The sequence below is a fragment of the Camelus bactrianus genome, chromosome 27, assembly GCF_048773025.1.
Source record: "Camelus bactrianus isolate YW-2024 breed Bactrian camel chromosome 27, ASM4877302v1, whole genome shotgun sequence".
Lineage (NCBI taxonomy): Eukaryota > Metazoa > Chordata > Mammalia > Artiodactyla > Camelidae > Camelus > Camelus bactrianus.
The window spans coordinates 23,822,063-23,836,999 of record NC_133565.1 but is presented as its reverse complement, the minus strand read 5'-3'; the positions used below and the strand labels follow the sequence as shown (position 1 = coordinate 23,836,999).

Below are 14,937 nucleotides of genomic sequence, written 5' to 3'. Positions count from 1 at the left end.
GGTCCATGTGGACATCCGGCAGAAGAACGTTCCTGGTAGAGGAAACAATCTCTGCAAACTCCCTAGCTTGTCCAAAGCGCGGTGAGAAGGCACGTTTGGAAATATGAGAGAAGAAGGTTCAGTCTTCTAGCCATCCAGGTCAAATCGCAGAGTCCTGGTGCTACTGTAGCAACAGATGTTGCAGCTACAAGACATTTCATATCATCTTCATTGATGATGAAGCACTCCCAGCCCTGTCATTGGAACAAGGCTTATCCAACCTTACTTTCTTTAAGTGCGTGTGTGTGTGTGTTTCTGTATAAATCTATTAACAGGGAGCTTGTTGATGGGTTTGTTCTAGATGATAGTACTTAACTGCTACTGTTTTTAGACACCTCTTTATGTGCTTGGGCATCTATCAAATCAAAACATGGAGCAACCCAGCCAAAATTATTACACGCATTTGAGATGTGCCATAGTCACATCTAGGCATGTAGCCTCCAAAGATGCTGCTTCCACAGTGGGGTGAGTTGTTCTTTTTGAGTCCGAGAAGTTGTGACCAGATATTCAAGGAGGCCTTTCCCAAGCACTGAGTTTAATCAAAATATCTGGTATTCCCCAAAACACCGCATCCCACTCCAAACTCCCGGCGTTCCTTGGCCACCCTATTCCTTTTCCCATAGGGTGTGCCCTGCCCAGAATGCTTTTCCTCTGACCTTCCCTCCTTCATCACCCACTCGACCTGGGAAGTTCCCGGTCTTCCTCCGAGATCCAGTTCATTCATCACCTCTCTGTGGCCGGCAGAGTGAGTGGCTCTCTTCTCTGTGCTCTCTCAGCATTCTGCTCCTGCCTCCTTTACCGTGCAAGTTGCATTCTGTCATTGCTGTAGAAACGTGCATGTCTTTGTCTTGTATCAGATGGTGGGCTCCTTGAGGATGCATGCTGACAACTGATTCACTTCTGCATCCACAGGCTGAGCCCATCTGAGGCACAGTAGGCCCTTGAAAAATGTATAGCTAACAAATGTGTGAATGAGCCAGGCTAGTTCAATCCTATTATGCAGGTACCTGCCGAGTAAACTAACAGTTTGTACATCCGTGGAGAAAATTTCTCTGTTGAAAATCGAAAACTGGAATCTCCTGGTATCACGAGTCATTGGGTTTATATAAAAAAGCAGACCTCCTTGGGGCTCACCCAATGTGAACTAGATTTGCATGGAACCATTTTTGATGATATAAGTTATAGGTCTTGGAACCCAGAATAGTCATACTCATTCAGGAAATGAGATTTATGTATCAGAGGAATAAAATGCTTTACCAGAGATGCATTCATTTATTTCTTTATTCCATGCACACTCACTGAGCTACAGGCACCGTGCTAGACACCTGAGTACAACAGTGGGAAAACAACAAAATAACACAACAACAACAACAAACAACAGACCAAGACCTCTGCTCTGATGGAACTTGCACTTCATCTGCAGTTAACAGAAATAATTCAATGATTTCTTTTTAAGTGGAGCAAAACAAGGGGGATCACTGAATGCAAGGGGTTAGGGAGCTGGTTTCAGTATTAATAAAGCAGTAGACCTAATTAAGAAAGGTGACCTCTGAACGGAGTTTTAAAGGAATAGAGGCTTATCCCATAAGAAATTTCAGCTCAGCAGGGTTTTCTATGGACTGGAATCTCCTGTAACAAGGAGCCCAGAGGAACAAGCCAAATAGCTGGGCAAACCCAGCAAACATTCCTGGCACCATTTGCTACGTTCTCCAAGTACCAGTAGCCTGCAGAAATGGCATCTATAAAATATTCTAATAGCACAGCCATCTCCAAGATGAATCCGGTCTATGCATTTTAAAGATAGAAAAATGTTTCCATCACTGCAGCGCTTTGCAAATATCTTCAAAGATCAAGGAAATTGGCCAATTTGGAGCTGTTTAAAATGGAACATTTTTACGTCACCTCATATATTACCCATCCCTTAACAATGATACATTTTGTGAAGTCTGCATGAGGGGTACAGTTGTGCCCCGCCACCACTCCCACCTCGTGGGATGGATGTGCTGAATAAATAGTGTTGGTAAGAGGCCCCGTAATGACAGATTCGTGACAAGTTCCCTGGCAGTCGCTGTGCCTCTCGTAGGCTGATGTCCCTTCACTTTGTGAGCTCCCATCAGATTTTGCCACTTGGAGAAAACTGACTTGGGCAGAGCTCTCATTACTATTACTATTATTTTATTCTTGCCAGAAACTGCCATTTCAAAGTGTGTTCCTTCCTGGATTGAAAAACAAAATAATGAGCCCGTATTTTTGTTTCCTGGGAGGCCACGCTCATTTACATTCGCTTCGTGTTTGGACTCTGCAGGTCTGTAATTTGCACAATGCTTCTAGAGCCAGGATTACAAGCGCAGCGAGCAAGTTCCCAAAGCCTGGATGCTGCAAGATGCTCACGCAGTGCTTACGTTAGCTCAGGGGTCCTAGTGCCGTCAGCGCCATTGCCATACGGAGGTGTGCTGAGGCCTCTGATGCAGAGCAGTTGGGGTCCTCGCGTGTTTCACCAAGTCTCTGATGGGTCCATGCCTGTCTGCTCATAAGCCGGTCTTCCTGGGCCAGCCACTGCAGAGCTCTCTGCTGGATGAAATCTATCAGGGCCCTGACCTGTCAGGGTTCTGTTTTGTTTTGTTTTGTCACAGGTTAATAACACTAACTTAGAATTCTAACACGCTGTCCGATGAATAGTCTCTTTGTGCCAGACTAAACCAAATTGGCGATAAGAAGTGACAGCATAACATATAATATTTCCAGCCTTTCTCTGACCCCTCGCCTACGCTGAGTATCCAGGCCTCCAGCCCGTCACCCTCCGGGATCTACAAGGGATCGCCTCAGGGCGAGTTTTTAGTACTGTTGCTGTTTTTGTTGTCTTTGTCTAGTTGAGTCAACAAGGCACCCACAGATATTGATCGCTACATAACAAAGGACCCCCAAAACACAGTGGATTCCAACAACAGCGCTGTAGTTTCTCGTAATTCTGTGGGTTGATCGTTTGCACAGAGTTCAGTGTGGCAGTTCCGCTGCTCCGTATGGCTTTGGCTTGGGCCATTCACTTAGCCGCCTTCAGCCAATGGGTCGGCTGGCTTGCAGATACAAGAAGCCTCCACTCACAGGCTCAGCTCTCGTTCTCCTTCCTGTGGCCCCATTCTCTCTTCTTGTGGATAGACTCGGGCTTCCTTGCAGCATGGTGGTTAGTCATGCTTTTTGCATAATAGCTGTTTTCAAAGACAGAGCATTCGAGAAGGGAGAGTAAAAGCCGCCTGGATTTTGAGCCTCCATCTGGGACTGACTTCTGTGGCACGTCATTAGTAAATTAGCACAGAAAGTCGTGGGTCCCGCCAGATTCAAAGGAGAGAGTAACCCGAGAGGAAACAAGGTAATAGATTTCATATGTATTATCACAGGTTCCCTCCAGATTCGGCCTTTTTCTCTGTAGTTGGAGAAGGTGGCTATTTTCTCTCTGATCAGTCTGCTGGGTCCGCTCCAACATTCAGCATGTTCCAATATGTTCCAGCTATCACCTTGATTAGAAGATAAATCATCTTCCCTTGGGTATTCCTCTGTCACACGGGCTACAAAATCTCCTACAAAGCAATTTGAAGGTCCTACAGAGGTGTTACCGCATCAGTTCTCTGATTTGTTTAATTGCAGCCCAGTTTTTGTTTGTTTTGATCTCCTGTCCCCACGTCTTATGAGTCCATGAGAGCCGGGTTTCGCTGATTTGAGCAAAAGAAAATTTGCTTTTTTTCAAACTTCCTACATGTCTAGTTTATCCTTATATCTTTTAATCAACTTCACTGAAGTGTGCTTTTCATACAGTGAAATTGTGTATGTATAGTTCGATGAGGTTTGACAACTATATACATGGAATGAACCACCAACACAATTAAGATAAAGAATATTTCCGTCACTTCTTCATAAAACGTTCCCCTCTGCCCTCTCCCAGTCCTCCTCGTCCCCACAAGTCCGAGCTGCAGGTAACTACTGACTTTTATACCCTTTACAGATTAGTGTTGCCTGTAAGAGACTTTCTTATTATTTCATACAAATTGTATTTGTATGTTCTCTGCTGTGTCTGGATTCTTTGACAGCATAGTTGCTTGAGATTCATCCGTGCATCGACAGTCAATTTCTCTTTATTGTCAAGTAGCATTCCATTGTATGAATACACAAACATTTGTTTCTTTATACACCTGTTGATGTACACTTCAGTTGTTTCTCTTTTTTTTGGCCGTTGTGAATAAAGTTGCTATGAATATTCATGTGCAAGTCTTTTTAGGATCATGTTTTCTTTCTTTTGGGTAAATACAAAGAAGTTGAAGAACTGCTTAGTTGTAGGGTAACTGTTGCTTAAATATATACATATATGTTTAAAAAGAATCCTGCCAAACTGTTTTCCTAAGGGATTATAATATTTTCATTTCCACCAGCAGTGCTTGAGATTTACAGTTGCTCTATGTCCTTGCCAAAAATTCCTATGCTCCGTCTTTCAAATTTTAGCCATTCTAGTGGGTGTGAGTGGTAAACCATTATAGTTTTAATTTGCATGCTTATAATGATTAATCATGTACATATTAGCCATTTTTATCTCTTCTTTACTGAAGTATCTGTTCAAATTGCCCATTGATTATTTTTTGTCTTTTTATTAATGAGTTTTAGTTGAGTTTTAAGACTTATTTTGTGCATTTTGCATACAAGTCCTTTGTCAGACATAGATATTACAAATGTTTCTTTCCCATTCTATGGCTTATTTTTTCCTAATTGGCATATTAAAAAAAAATTGGGGGGGTAATTAGGTTAATTTAATTTTTAGAGGAAGTACTGGGGACTGAGCCCAGGACCCCGTGCATGCTAAGCACCCACTCTGCCACTTGACCTATACCCTCCCCACTAACTGACATATTTTAAAGAAAAGGTTTTGTTCAGAGGAGATCCAATTTATCAATGTTGGTTTTCTGGTTTTTTTTTTATTTTAGTTTATCTTAATCGATTTCTAGCTAAGACGTTTCTGCCTGCCCCAAGTTTACAGTGGTTTTTCTTTTATGTTTCTTGTAAATTTTACAGTTTAGCCTTTGACTTTTGGGTCTATGATTCACTGTGTGTGCGTACTCACATGTGCATGTGTATGTGTATGTAAGGTTTAAAGGATTTTTTTTTCTTATTTGGATAGCCAATTTTTCCAGAATCATTTTTTGAAAAGATTTCCTATCTCCATTAAATTGTTTTGGCACCTTGATCAAAAATCAACTGGCCATTTACATGTACATGGATCTGGACTTACCCTTCTGTCCTACTGCTCTTATTTTTTTTCCAATACATTGAAAGTTCCCTCTCATAAGCCAAATATCTGTGCCTTCTAAGGGAGAGGCTTTTTTTTTTTTTGTAAATTTCTTCCATGAAGAGACACATTTTCTTGTGTCTTTGCATATTTTATAATATTTTGCTAAAAACGGGACACTTTGAATAGTAGAACATGGTAACCCTAGAAGTCAGACTCTTCCCCCACCTCTGATTTGTGCTGGTTGCTTCCTGTCGGCTGTGGCTGTTCGCTTCGTGACTCTGCTGAACTAATTTTGTAAAAGGTGCCTCCTTTTTCATGTGTGGTTTCTGAAATCTCCGTTCCTTTTGCTCGTGTTCAACTAGTATTTTGACAGAGATTTCCTAGAATGCCAAACTCTCGGTCCCCACACAAAAGAGAAAAGAATGTGAAAAGGAAGAAACATGATGGTGACGCCTCTGCTGATACTGAAAATAAAAACAACAAAAATGAGGCTCTCTGTCTTCACAGATTGGCAATGTGCTGGGCCACGTCTCCAACACTTAGGCCATTCACAACTCTGCATTAGCCTTCACTTCCTGCTTGCTCTGAGCCTTAGGAGTAGCCAGAGATGACAGCTGAAGAAGTTCTCAGGTCTTGTCGACCATTCATCCTGCCCTGGCCATTTCCATGGTCTCTGAATTTACCAGTATATACAGGTGCCCTTGAGTGAGCTAATTTCCCGAAGAATCTCTCTTCCAAGATTGTGTTCCCAGGCTTTGGGTTCTCTGTTGTATATGTGTCAACCATCATCTTTGCGCCGGGTGACTTCTGTGTGTTTATTTGCTTTACAATGTTGCTGAGGAATTCCTGCTGCTTTTCCACCTTCCCTGACTTCTGGGTGAGATGAAACAAAGGCAAGTGTCAGGGCTTCAGGCAGCCCCCAGGCAGATTAGAACAGACAAAAACAATTGTTTGCAAATAAGGTCTATTCTGCTCCCTCCAGAATCAGTGACTAGGGTCCCACACTGAGAAAAGAAACTACTGTCTTCAAGACTTCTGCCATGTTTGCTGACATCACCTCTATGATTATTTATTTGTTCATTTTTCTAAAATGTCACTAGTAGACATCAAGAAAGAAACAGAAATGTAACAGAGAGAGAAACCTCTGCTGCATGACTGTCTTACGGAATTCACTTTGAAATGGGAGTCAAGCCGGACTTTACAGACTCAGTGGGGAAAGGCAGGTAGAGGCATCCTGAAGGGACGTGTGGCCAAGCTGTCACTCTCTCTGGGTCCTTTTTAGAGATCTTCATTATTGCATTCAACATTTTCACAATCATTGTGTCGATCTTAGCAGCAGAAAGGATACTAAAAAAATAACTTTTCCCCTGCAGTATTGCAGTGTTCTCATTTTTTTTTCTTGGTTTGGGGTCCTTAGATAATTTTGGCAGCATATATTCATTGTTCATTCAGCAAATATGGAAGAAGCCCCTAATACATGTCATACATGGTTTGAGTACACACCAATGTACATATCAGTGTTGTAGAGCAATACAAAATACCCCTGACCTCATGGAATTTATATTTTTGTGGTGGAAGAATAGGGAAAAAAAGTAAACAAAATAAATGCACACCTTATATAATACATTAGTAGAAAATTACAGTAAGGTACAGTAAAGGGATTTGGGTAGTGATTCCAGTGATAGAGGGTTATCATTTTAAGAGAATGGTCAGGGTAGATCTAATTGAGAAGGTGGCATTTGAGGAATGTGTTAAAGATGGTGAGGGGAGAAGTAAGAGTGGTCCAGGAACAGGGTCCAGCTAGTGCCAAGACCCCAGGGTCGAAGCACACTTAACGCACATGAGCTTCAGCAAAGGGTCCAGTGTGGAATAAGCAATGGGAAGGGTAGCAGAAAATGAGGCCAGAGACGTAGTAAGAGGCCAGAATCTGTAGGGCTTTGTGGACTGTTATAAAGACTGCTTTTTACGCTGGGTGATGCTGGAAACCATCTGAATATTTTTAAGAGTGGAGTGACATGATCTAAATTAAATTTTAAAGACTCTTTCTGGCTTCTGTGTTGGGGGAAAAAATCTTTAGGGCAACAATGGTATTAAAGCAGATTTTCTTTATCTTCTTCCACCTAGATGAACCTGTTTCTTTGTCCTGCTGCACTTTTCTGGGGTCTCCAAGGAAATAGTATACACAGTGATATCACATCATTGCTTCTGGTACCCAGGACCCCTAAAGCCTGCCCGATCAGTGAGGTCTGTTGGTCTTAGTCTCCAGACCATGAACATCAACATCACTCCATGGTCTGTTGGTGTCCCAGTCCAGCATGGCCAAAATTCATGGCCCTGTCCCCTGACTCAGTTAAATTCACAATGTCTCTGCACTTAAGGTACCACTTCTCATTACCAGCTGAGATTCCCCAGGTTGCCAGTAACTTGATAGAGAGAAAGGATTTCTTTAAGTTTACAGTCACATTTCAACCAACCTAAGGGCAAAAAGGAAGCCAATCTTGGGTGGTCCTGGAATCAGGATCCAGAAATCCATCGGATATGCAGGTAATCCTCAAGAAAGTGAGTGGAATTGGGCCAGGTTGGGTCAAATAATCAGGATCTTAAAACAACTATGTCCAGTTGGATAGTTGAGCTGTATAAAGGTAGCTGTAGGGCGCCCCCTTGTGGAAGGAGGTAGGGTATTTTCAGAAAAGGGAAAATGATTCAAGAACTGTACCATTCTTCTTACAGTAGAGTATATTAAGGATAGTATATTATAGAAACAACTTATTTCAAGTTTGACATATTTTCTCTGACTGTACCACTCAGTAAGAGCCCAAAAGATCAGCTCAAGAAACCAGCTAGATCTGTGTTATCCAAAACATTAGCATTTAGCCACAAGTGGCTATTCAACACTTGAAACGAGATGAGTCCAAAATAAGATGTACAGTAAGTACAACATATACGTTGGGTTTTGAAGACCAAGTACAAAAATGGAACGTAAAATACCTCATGGATATTTTTATTAATTGCATGTCTGGAAATACTGCATAAAAAAATATGTTCTGTATTGAAATTAATTTTATCTATTTTGTTTTACTTTCTTTAATGGGAATATTAGAAAATCATAAATTATATGTTTAGCTCACATATTTCTATTAGGCAACACTGGTCTAGATTCATAATACATTTTGACACTGAATGAACAGCATTCAACACAGGTGCAAACCTTTCCAGGAGGACACATGGCTTAGCAAACACTGTCACTGCTCCTCCAAGGTCCCCTCAGATCTCTGAATTTGTCCCCACTTCCTGTGCACTTGGCTTCAAGTGGTCTGCACCTGAAATTTTCTTTACATAAATGTCTTCTGGCTATTCTAGTCACCTCCCCCTTCACCCCTGGGAGCTTACATCCCTCCAGGGCAGCGTGTAACCAATGGCTGACTCTTATAGGATTAAGAAAGCCCAGCTCTTGGGGTTTGAGTTTTGACAACTGTGAGCTGCAAACTGCACTCCAGAGCTCACCCCAGGATCAAGCTGAGATTAACCTGCCTGAAATCACACCCCGGACATTCTTCCCCTCCCTTGTCCTGCTTCCCCCAATCTTTTCTCAGTTTATCTTGGGAGCAGTACCTTCATAAATCATTTGCAAGCGACACCCCAGCTCAGGCTCTGCAGCTGATGAGTTTAACCAGAGACACAGGGTGATTTTCTTTAAGCGGCAGTGGGCAGAATTTAGTAATAAGGGTGTGGTTCCTGATGAGCCACGTCATTTCCTATGCTGCGGAGAGTATTTTGCTTAGAGACATGAAGTCTACAGGCTTCTACACTGCAGGATCTTTGATATCTCTGTTCTCAAATGACAGACAAGCAGTGAGTGTGCATAACACTAAGGGTGATGTCTCTGTGAAACGCCTTTTCTTTGGCTACTGAGGAAAGCAACTTCATTCTAAAGAAGCCCAAATTGATCTGAAAGACAATCTTTCTGTCTTAGAGAAAAGTGTATTTGGAAAAATTCCTCTTCAAATATCATGTGTAGACCTGGGCAGGGCACCCGTGGCAGGCGACGGGGCATCCTCGACTGATGAGATAAGCGACCCAGGACTTGCCAAGACTGTTTGTCAGATTAAACATGGATCAGTTCCCAAGTTCAACTCAGGCAAGAACAAAAGAAAGCAACAAAACAATCATAGCAGTAACACTAACACATAAAATCAAAACAGTGTAATAAACTATGCTAAAGTAGGTACAGTAACATGGAAGGAATTGAAAAAGAGAAGCATTTTAGTAAATTTCCTGAGCGGCAAGAAACATAGTAAATAATAAAAATCCATTTATTTGCCCGCGTTAAAAAAAATTGTTGTGATTTGAAATAAAGGTCTAGTTTTTTTTATTTGCTTTTAAGGCTGTTCTGTTGCCTTAATATAAGAGGTGAGCAATGCATTCCTGTTCGGCGCAAATGTATGTTTTCTGTAAGAACTCTCTCTTTATCCCATGAATACATCTTCTTTCCTCCAATATTCTCACTGACTAAAATCCCTCACTTTGCAATTACAGTTATATCAGGGCACCACAGATGTTGGTTAAAAAATACACTGAGAAGCAAATGAGGCAAACTATCAGCAATATCAGGAAATGTTTGGAAAAGTTGCTTCCCCTAATACACAAAGCTGACACATAGAAAGATAAGGAAAGGTTGAATTTGCTCTGGCTCACAGAAAACCCAAGGTGTTGTAGTGGGAGCCAAAGAAGTAGGCAAATATGTTTGCCTGAAAATGAAAAACCCTTTTTAAAATAACACCAAATATTTGCCTTCGGTTGAGAGCAGATCAGTGTCACTCTCCCGGGAAGCGCAGGCTGTATGGAAAAATGGGACCCTATCATGCCCCCCTCTGCCCTTCCCCGTCTCTGCAGGAAATACACCATATGGGAGGGATGCTTCTAACTGTGGGAGATGTTTGCATGGGGGTGAGAGGCTGTGACCGGGGGCAAGGACAATGAAAGAGGGCAAGGACACTGAGTATTGGAAATATGTATATAAATACCTGTGAAGGAATTGGGAGGTTTTCCCAGGGGGAAAAAAGTAAATTTTATTCATGAGGAGATAGCAAATTGGTGAGTTAGCGATGCCCTTACACAGATACATTTATTTAGAATAAGTAGAAATTAAGATGCTCAAAGCAGCTTGGTTTATATCTGTCTGTAAACCACCAGGAAACAATTGTGCTGAGCTTACCTGTCACAGTATTGCTTTTTCTGCTCTTTCCTCGGGTGTTTGCCTTGACGGCAAAACTGGCTTTGATTATCCTTACAGGGCCAAGCATCGGTGATCTTGCTAGCGGTCTACTCTGTATCCACGCGCAGACTTTTAAATACGATGAAGAACAAGGAAGAACATCTCCCTGTTTTACTAATTCTCGGTAAGAAATACTTCTGTGCTCAAGATGTTTCAGTGAAAATAAAAATAGCATCCAGGCATTTGGTTCTTAAAACCAGTAAGTATTTGGACATTGATACTCATAGTTGAATTTGGTGCAGTCTTAATGATAGAATCAGCTATTTTTGAAATTATTTCTATCTATTCAAATGGTTAACCGTGTAGTCATTTACCCAGCATAAGACTTCTGAATCCTGGTGAATTGTGCCAGAAGTGACATGGATATACAGTAGATGAGAAAGGCAATACTGGTAATATTAACGTCAGCTACAGCTACAAATCAGCTCTTCAATAAAAGCACATTTTTTCCAGAATCCTAGCGTTTAGTCCATTTTAAGTACCCACACTTTTAAAATAATTTGTTTAGACATATCTTGAAAACGCAATATATCTTCCTTTTACCCTTAGGAAAAAGAACTCAATGGAATTTCACTTCTACTACTTCATTTTTCAGAATTATCTCTGTATTTCTTGATTAATGCCCTATCCTAGGAGCCACGGAGGGTAGAGGGTTGTTTGTCACTAGACTAAAATGTCCAGATCTGCTGTGTGTTTGTGTTCTGAATTCCCTCTCCTTCTCTCTCCCTCTCTCTCTCCCTCTCCCTGTTTTATTTCTGCCTCTCTCCATTTATTAGTTAATGTGGGTTAGGAAATCAGGTAATTAGGGGCAAAGATTATATTTTAGAGACAGATATACATATAAGGCATTAAAATTTTTGTTTAACTACTGATTACCTTTTTGGCTTAAAAAAATTCATGACACTCTGTAAACCCAAGTTTCTTTATTATAAAGTGGCCATAATAATTATACGTACCTTGTAGTCTTCGTGGGAAGATGGCATAGGAGGATGTGATAATGGGCTCACGAAGGGGTGGCTGCCCTGCCTATTCTTGTTACCGTTGCGATAATGAGTGTTGTCTTTGCTGTTGTCACTGTTGCTATTGTACAGCTCCTTTGAAGGAAGATCTAAGAGCAATAAAAAGAGTAAAGTATTAGCACCTCAGAGCATGCACGGACTTGGCACTTCTCTTTTGGCTACTCAGGTTGACCTTCTTCTGGGTTCTTAATTTTGGTCTATGTTTCAGTTAGTGGACACTCTAAGAAAGTGATCTACAGTTATGTGAATTGTTTCTCTACTGTGTAAAGGACTTTAGGTCTTGATGTTATGAAAACCACTCATATTCATCGACAGATGACTGGATAAAGAAGCTGTGGTATACTACTCACCCATAAAAAAAGAATAAAATAATGCCATTTTCAGCAACATGGGTGGACCTGGAGAGGGTCACACTAAGTGAAGGAAGCCAGAAAGAGAAAGACAAATACCATATGAGATCACACATACATGGAATCTTAAAAAAAGACACAAATGAACTTATTTACAAAACAGAAACAGACTCACAGACATAGAAAACAAACTTACGTTTACCAGGGGGGTAAGAAGGGTGGGAAGGGATAAACTGGGAGTTTGAGATTTACAGATACTAATTACTACATATAAAATAGATAAACAACAAGTTTATACTGTATAGTACAAAGAACTATAGTTTATATTTTGTAGTAACCTATAATGGAAAAGAATATGAAAAGGAATATATATATATGTGTGTATACATATATATATATATGTATGACTGAAGGGTTATGCTATACACCAGAAATTGACACATTGTAAACTGACTATACTTCAATTAAAAAGACAAATATAAAAACAAACTAACAAAAAAAAAATCATGTTGTATTTGTTTTTGTAGTTATAAGACCTTGCACAGAAGGTACTCAATGTTTGCAGAATGGATGTTGCATGAAACACATAGCCAGGGTCTGAGCTGGTGGACCTGAATGTTCTGACGTCCGTATCATAGCTCTCACCTGTGCACTGATAAAAGGAAGCTCCGTCTAAGACGTGATACAAGGGAAGTAGGAAGGTAGAAATGATGCTCAGGGCAGGCCTCCTTGTTCGGCTATTTCTCCACTGAACCTGGCAATACAAGTGATAAAGTAACTTCTCCACCTAAAATGTTCAGGAATGAGACACATTGAAATATCAGGGTACTTTTCTGTACCTCTCCCTTCTCCTGATTCTGCTTTTGTAATGGACTTTATAATCACATATCCGTTAATCCAAACGCTTCTTAAGAGGTAATCATAATAACTCGCCTAGATCTAATGTTGTAGAGAAACATTTTATGGCCCTAGGATACATTTTCATCCAAGTTATTAAAGTCCAATTACATCATGTTTTCTTCCAAGGAATGCCAAGTACTTGAGGGACAATATTGCAGTCACTCTTATTCGTCTCTTGGAAATAATTTACACAGATACAGCCTTGATATTACAGAGAAAGCACTCTGCTCCTCCTCGCCAAAGAGATGGAGAAATGCACTTGCTTGCCGAAGACCACACAATAGAATCAGACAGGGAAAACTGGAATGAGAATGCACATTCCCTTTTTCATTAGCTAATACATGTAGCCTTCCTTGAGAAAAACATCAGATCTGTAGATTGTGTTTTTGTTGAAAAAGAATCTACCACAATGAGTGGTCAGGTAAATTTCAAGTTAAGGGAATAAAACCTCAGCTTTTCTAAACATCATTTCTATCAGCCAGCCTCAAACCAAGCAGCCTGTTGGAAAGAATAATGAGAGAAATAATGACAATACTATTTATTATTTATTATTATCTCTTATATTTTGAGTAGATTAAAGGTATTTTTTTTTAAGACTGACAATAATCCCTGTAAAGTTGACTTTATTCTTCTCTTTAGAGACCTGCAGCTCAGATGCTGTTACTAAATGGAAGGTCACACAGCTAGTGAGGGGTAGGTCCAAAATTCAAATCGAGCATCCAGAGCCCGGGACCTCTTTGCCACTCCCTGCTGCTCGAGAATACTTGAGCCCGGAATTCAACAGAGCTTGTTTTGTTGCATTTGAACAAGTCACGTCATATCTCGTTGAGCGAAATTCCTCAACAAAAGACAACATCGTCCCCTCCAAATCCTACAGGTGGGCAACTTCATGGAATTCCTCTCGAAGGGGAGCACTCCTGGAATGAGGGGCAAGCCCTTGTTATCCCTCCCCCGGACCCAGATAAAGCGTGTGATCATTGTCACCAAACAACGCACGTGTCTTAGGATCCTGCCTACCTAGTTCTTCAATCAGAATAATTCCTTAGAAACCATGTGGAAAATTCCTTCAACACAAAAGAAAAATCAGCCTACTCTTTTGCTGTAACTGCATTAAGTATTTTTAATGTTGGTGAGAGATTCAGGCCACCGCTTAACAACAGCAATTTCTGCTATAGTTGTTGCAAATAAAGCAGGACCCCAGTGAGCACAGAGCAGGAAACTCCATAAAGCCTTTGACTTAGGACGCACGCAATGCCAATGAAAATGCCGTTAACAAAGGGTGAAGAGAGTATGTAGTTGGCTTGCTTTCCCCCAGCCTCTCCATCTTGCCATAACTTTCAGATAATAGAAAGTGCATATCTAAATTTGAGAGGATTTTTTTTTAAAAAAAATGATTATTTAATAAAATGAGGATGAAGTCAGCAAATAACTGTTGAGAACTAACATTTAATTTCCAAGAGTGCCCTGGGAGACGTATCATGGAGTGAAGCCATTGCAATTACATTGAAATTCATTGTCAGAAACATTACACTAATTCAGGCTACAGGAAAGTACCCAACAGTATCATGAAGAAGGTCGAAGTGGCCCTGGTCAGAAAATAAACAGCATAGAAACAGCATCCAGGACTGAGGTTAAAGATTAGAAACTCCAAAATCAAAGGCAAAATATTCAGCCAATTATCCTCCAGCTCAGAATCTTATGGCATCAAAGAGCAAGGCTGGAAAGAGATTTGAGATGCCCTCAAGGGTAATTGGCTCCCTCTAGGTAAGAATATATTTCAGCCATACTGAACGGTTGGATGTTGACGTGTTTTTAAATTCAGGTTTCACTTTTTATTTGGTTTCTAGCTTCCCATCTGGTCTGCTCTCCTGCTCCAAATGCCAAAAATAATTTTTTTTCATTGGCCACACTAGACATGTTTGGGATGAGATTTAAAAGTGGCTCCTCCCCGTTTTAACACCAATATCGTAACAGAGGAAATGGCAGGGTCCAGCCCCAGCTCACATTCGGCGTTGCTTCCCTAACTTCTGAAGCCTGCATCCTTCCCTATTGCATCATTGGTACATGAATCTTCCTTACCGG

The 14,937-nt window shown here is 40.8% G+C and overlaps 1 long non-coding RNA gene across 1 annotated transcript in view; it reads right to left on the bottom strand.

Annotated features, from left to right (window-relative positions):
- LOC141575216 (uncharacterized) overlaps positions 1-11,982 on the bottom strand; it is a 30,728-nt gene extending 18,746 nt beyond the window's left edge. The window contains exon 1 of the long non-coding RNA XR_012502631.1: positions 11,543-11,982. This is a non-coding gene — a long non-coding RNA (uncharacterized LOC141575216). The remainder of the gene's footprint in view (positions 1-11,542) is intronic.
- Between the last annotated feature and the right edge of the window lie 2,955 nt (positions 11,983-14,937).